A 6,042-nucleotide genomic window follows, 5' to 3' on the forward strand; every position below is an offset into this window, starting at 1 on the left:
CCCTTTCCTGTTGCAGTCGTCCCATGCAGCAGCCGAGGAACAGGCCTGAGGCATCCTTGGGATGCATCGACTCAGGACCGATCAAACACTGATCCACCGTCCAGTGCTTCACCATGGCGCTGAGGCCCCAAGCCCAGAGCTGGGCCAAGCAGACGCAGAACCAGGCGGAGGGGATGTCAGCCCTGGTTGCTGTCCATTTTGTCTGCATTTGCTGCAGCTGGGCCCTGCTGAGCAGGGCTCCTGGGGGAGATGCACTGAAAGCCTAGACAGGGCATGGGAGTGGGCCCCACTGGGTGAACAGGGGGCTTGGAACATCACACTGTGGGATGGGCTGGTTCTCTTCCTGCCTCCCCTTAGCACGCCAGGCCTGGGCCTGGTGGAGCTCTGATATTGCAGCCAGCCTTCCCCGTCCATCACTGGCACAGGACCCTGTCCCCATTCACTGGGTCACTTCCCGCAGCTCTGTCCATTCTCTGTCCCTGCTTTCCACTGGTCTCCAAGCTCGCACTCAGGGACCACGAGCACGTTCTGCCCTGTGGCCCCTTGAATCCATGAGGAGCTGGAGACACAGCTATGGGCAGGGCCATCCCCTGCATGTCACCACGTGGATTGGTGGGGAACTCACCCCTCCCTCATGCAGACCCTGCCATGGTATCCCCAACCCCCCTTGGCCTCCCATCTTGCCATGCTACCAGCAGGAGGCACCCACCTTTCACACCAGACTCAGCGGCATCCCTGTGCCCTGTTGGCAGTCAGGACATGGGGGGGAGGGGGCCTCCCCCACATGGTGGGTGGGGGGTCAAGTCTGTTTCAGCCCCACCCAGCATCCCTCTGTCAGCCAGACTTTCTCACAGCACAGGGGGAAGGAGGCACAGGACAGAGGGCAGGGAGGGAGGGTCACCGCCGGTGCCCCAGCTGGCCTTGCGACAGACTGACAATATCCTGGACACCCCGTATGGAATTCAGAGAGACATTATTGAATTGTGGTTCCGGTCTTGGGGGCAGTGCATCAAAATGCAGGTGTGTGGATGTTACCGTGGCACTGCATGTAATGGGGGGAGGGATAGCTCAGTGGTTTGAGCATTGGTCCCCTAAACCCAGGGTTGTGAGTTCAATCCTTGAGGGGGCCATTTAGGGATTTGGGGCAGAAATTGGGGATTGGTCCTGCTTTGAGCAGGGGGTTGGACTAGATGACCTCCTGAGGTCCCTTCCAACCCTGATATTCTATGATTCTATGAACTCCTGGGAGATGCCCATGGAATTCCTCTGGTTGCCATCCCGGGAGAGGGTTGCTGCGGCTGGCTCACCCTGGCTTCTCCGGGACAAACAGTGAAAGGAATTGGCTAAAGAGCCTGGGTTTGCACAGCAAATGGCCAGGACTCGAGGTCCATGCAGGGCCCACATCCTTAGGGATGGGTTGGAAGGACTGGGCCTACTGGGTGCTGGTTCTGAACTGAAGCTGTGATGAACAGAAATCAGAAGGGTTCCCCTTGGGTGGGGTTTGGAAGGGCTGCTCTGGCCAGAGCCCATGTCGGGATGGGAGTGGGGTCTCTAGTGAGTTTATTCACAGGCAGATGGCTTCTTTTGTTTGGCATGTTTTCTCGGCAATGCGTTTACCTTAAGAATCCCATAGGCTGGCCTAGAGCGAGCTGGGGCAGCTGTGACTGGGGCAGTCCCTGGTAGAGGATGCCAGCAGCAGGTGTGCAGGTCTCTGCTGGGGCTAATGCAGTCTCGACCCAAGAAAGGCAATGGCTGGGCCGCTGAGGGGAAAGGTGGGTGCCGTTGCCTTGAACTGAGATAGTCCTGTCCCTCAGAGGGGGGCCTGTCTCTTTACAAGAGGCCTGGCCCGCGTACCCAGCTCCCTAGCATGGCTAGGGAACCCTCGCCCCAGACAGCCACAGCTCCAGGGCCAGCCAGACCTCCTTGCCGCTGAGGGGTGGGCCAGGCATGTCACCTACAGTCCAAGTCTTTCTGATGCCAAGCTAGAGCCAGGTGTTCAGAGCAGCTGAGCAGGGCTCGGGCATCAGCTGAGCCAACCACAGGCAGAGGCGAGGCATTGTCCGAGGAAGCTAAAGGAGAAGGTGTGGGGCGTGCGGCCTTTGTCTGAGTCCTGGTGTCCTGGAGAACAGCCCTCCATAGGTGGGAGATGGAGAGAGTCCGAGAGCCATGGCTGGGGACAGACGCCCTGCACTGCTGCCGGTTAATGCGGCTGGCCACGCAAGGGGCGGCTGAGACTTACCTGCATGCAAGGCTGCACGAGATGCCCCCCTGGTGCTGACCCATGTCCATTCCCCGAGCACCACCCAATCCACATGGCATCTCACCTTGCTACCCCGAGGTCTCCATCGGACAGCTGGAGACAAGAGGGGCTGAGCAACTTGCCCCAGGTCACACAGGGGCTGAGATCCAGCAAGGGATCAAAGGCGGCACTCTCAAGTCCCAGGCTAGGGTCCTACCCACTCAGCCATCCTGCCTTCCTCTCGGTACAGGCCTGATTCCGATCTCACACCAGTTTAGTTGCTGGCAGTGCAGAAGCTGCTGTAAGATCAAAGCCGCACCCAAGCAGATGCCCAAGGGAGCAGAGCGAAGGGGGTCTGCTCATCTGAAAAATCACCCTCCGTCTGAGTGCTGTTCCATGCAGCCCTGGGGTGCAGGGTGTGAGCTGACAGCATCATGGGCAGATCTGATGCACTGACTGCTCTCTGCTGGCCGTGGGGCACTGTGGGGCACCCAGGGCCGGGAGGGCCCCAGAACACAGAAGCTGGAAAGGACACGGCTGTAGCCAATCTCCCTGATGGAGGGGAAGGGGAAGCTGGTTGTGCCCATGGGTGCTGAGTTGCAAGTCCCTGAGATGTGAACAGCAGCTGCCAGGCTATTCATGCTGTGCCCAGCCCCGCCTTTGGGCATCAGGAGTTCCACTGCTGGGGAGCCGGGGCGCATGTCTCTGGGTGCAGTGGGCTGGTGCCATGGCACCAGTAAGAAGAGAGCACTTGTGTGCGCAGGGTGCCCTCCAGGGGCCAGAAGAAGAGTACAGCCTGAGCCTCCCTCTGCAGACACTGGCAGTGTGCTGGGCAGCTCCCTCGAGATCCAGGCTCCAGCCCGCTCCGGGAGAGCCGCAGGAGCCAGATACTTAAGGACAGGCTCCAGGTGCTTCAGGTCAATCTGCTAGAACAGCCCCCTGTCTCATCACATCATCTGGCCCCCGTCAAACTTCCCGCACTGGGTGCCAGCTCCTTGCATTGGAAGCACTGCCTTTGGCACAGATTGGCACCCAGGCCCACTGATTTGGGGTGACCCAATTTTAGGATGCAACTGGAGAGAACTTGGGCTGGATTCCCAGCACCACTGAGCATCCCCTGAAGCTGCAGGACTCAGCACTGCACAGGCAGGCCCCAGTGTCCCCATCTGAGCTCCCCAAACCAGAGGCACCTGAGTTGAGTGGCCAGGTGTGTGTTCAGGGCCCTGCCTCTTCCTCTCCCACGGGCTGGCTGCCTAGCCACAGGATGGGGCCCAGCTCTTACTGCAGGGGAAATCAATCACAGGCTCCCCCAAGGTCATATAAATAAGGCTGGGCACCAACCCCCATCAGGTAAACAAAGTGTCCTTGGGCCTCCCTGCGATAAGCCCTGCTGATAAAAGGGGCCAATAAGGGCGCAGATGGGCTCCACCAGGTGACTCTGGCCATGATGCTGAGGCTGCTGATGGCCATTCAGCTGGTAGCTGGTGGTAGATAACAGCTCCCAGGGGAGGGGTCCCTTTCCCTCCACTTTGCCAGTGCATAGAGCACTCCCTTGGGCCGGTCTCTGTGCCCCCTGGATACCTTGAGATCCCCTGCAGAGGCCCAGCGACTCCTGGTGGTCTTGCTCCTGCTCCCACTCACACTGCTCTCACCCCCACTGGCCTCAGGGGGGTGGCTGCCCTTGGTGCAGTGATGAGAGGAGTCGGCCCAGAGACTCTGCCCTAGGATGACCAGATGTACGGTTTTCGACCTGAACACCCTGGCGGCTCTGGTCAGCATCACTGTCCGGCCGTTGACTGTCCGGTTGGCGGCACGGTGCAGTGAGGCTGAGGCAGGCTCCCTGCTAGCCTCTGCACCATGCAGCTCCCAGGAAGCAGTGGCATGTCCCGCCTCTGGTTCCTACATGTAGGAGCAGCCAGGGGTCCCCACATGCTGCCCCCACCCCAAGTGCCGCCCCAGCAGCTCCCATTGGTCGGGAACCACAGCCAATGGGAGCTGGGGGGGCGGCACCTGCGTACGGGGCAGCGTGCAGAGACTCCTGGTCGCACCTCCGAGCAGGAGCGAGAGAGGGGACATGCTGCTGCTTCCGGGAGCTGCTTGAGGTAAACGCCACGCAGAACCTGCACCCCTGAGCCCCCGCCCCCCCGGGACCCTGCCCCCAGCCCTGATCCCCCTCCCACTTGCCGAACCTCTCGGTCCCAGTCTGGAGCATCTGCCTACACCCCAAGCCCCTCATCCCTAGCCCCACCCCAGAGTCTGCACCCCCAGCCAGAGCCCTCACTCCCCCACCCCTCGCGGTGGTGGTGGGGGTGGGGGCAATCTCCTCCCTGGTTGGGGGATGATCATAGAATCATAGAATATCAGGACCTCAGGAGATCATCTAGTCCAACCCCCTGCTCAAAGCAGGACCAATCCCCAATTTTTGCCCCAGATCCCTAAATGGCCCCCTCAAGCATTGAACTCACAACCCTGGGTTTAGCAGGCCAATGCTCAAACCACTGAGCTATCCCCCCACCACCACTGAGCTATCCCTCCCTGGCTGGGTGATGGGAGGTGGGGGGGGATCCCCTCTTTGGCTGGGGGGAAGGGGTGCTCTTCTCCCTGGCTGGTCTCCTCGCCCCCTGGCAGTCTGGGGTAACACAGCATATGGGTGTGGAGGACGTGATCGTTCCCCTCTATTCGGCACTGGTGAGGCCACGCCTGGAGTATTGTGTCCAGTTTTGGTTCCCCCACTACAGAAGGGATGTGGACAAATTGGAGAGAGTCCAGCAGAGGGCAACAAAAATGATCAGGGGGCTGGGGCACATGACATATGAGGAGAGGCTGAGGGAACTGGGGTTATTTTGTCTGCAGAAGAGAAGAGTGAGGGGGGATTTGATAGCTGCTTTCAACTACCTGAAAGGGGGTTCCAAAGAGGATGGAGCTCGACTGTTCTCCGTGGTGGCAGATGACAGAACAAGGAGCAATGGTCTCAAGTTGCAGTGGAGGAGGTCTAGGTTGGATATTAGGGTGGTGAAGCACTGGAATGCGTTATCTAGGGAGGTGGTGGAATCTCCTTCCTTAGAGGTTTTTAAGGCCCAGCTTGGCAAAGCCCTGGCTGGGATGATTTAGTTGGGGTTGGTCCTGCTTTGAGCAGGGGGTTGGACGAGATGACCTCCTGAGGTCCCTTCCAGCCCTGATATTCTATGATTCTATGACTGTGCACCAGGAGGACTGGCAGAGTGGGTGGGGCAGGGCAGTTGGCTGCAGTGCCATTGCACACCCTGGGGAACGATACTGAGATCAAAACTGAATTAAGCCTCATCCACACATTCCAGAACAGCCACAACTGGCTGTCTGGACTTAGCCCAGGCCCCAGCCTAGCTGCTGCAGGATTAAGGTGTATTGATAGACCTATGTCGGGAACCCAGGGTGTGGCTAGCAGGGGGCTATGGGTGGGGATGGAGGGGCCCAGCGAACAGCAGAGCAGCTAACAAAAGGAGTTTGCCTGGGATCTGCCTGAGAGGAGGTACGCTAAGGGCTGCATTAAGGAGGCTGTGTTGGTGAGTATCTGGGTGTTTGTTGTGAGGACAGTTTGACTGTGTGCTGTGTGCTTGATTGGTTGTTTGAAAAGGGCGGGAACTGGGTGTGCTTTGTTCCAGGTGAGCCTTAAGTGGGCCTGACTGCATAAAAAGCCAGTCAGTTGCTGTAGCATTCATGCAAGGTTCATGCACTTGGCAACATTCAGGGCACACCCGGAGTGTTGTGTAGGAGCAGTGCACACACAGCTCCTCTCAAGGGCATGAACCTTGGAATCTCACCCA

This window comes from Caretta caretta, chromosome 18 (assembly GCF_965140235.1).
Source record: "Caretta caretta isolate rCarCar2 chromosome 18, rCarCar1.hap1, whole genome shotgun sequence".
In the NCBI taxonomy this organism is placed as follows: Eukaryota; Metazoa; Chordata; order Testudines; family Cheloniidae; genus Caretta; species Caretta caretta.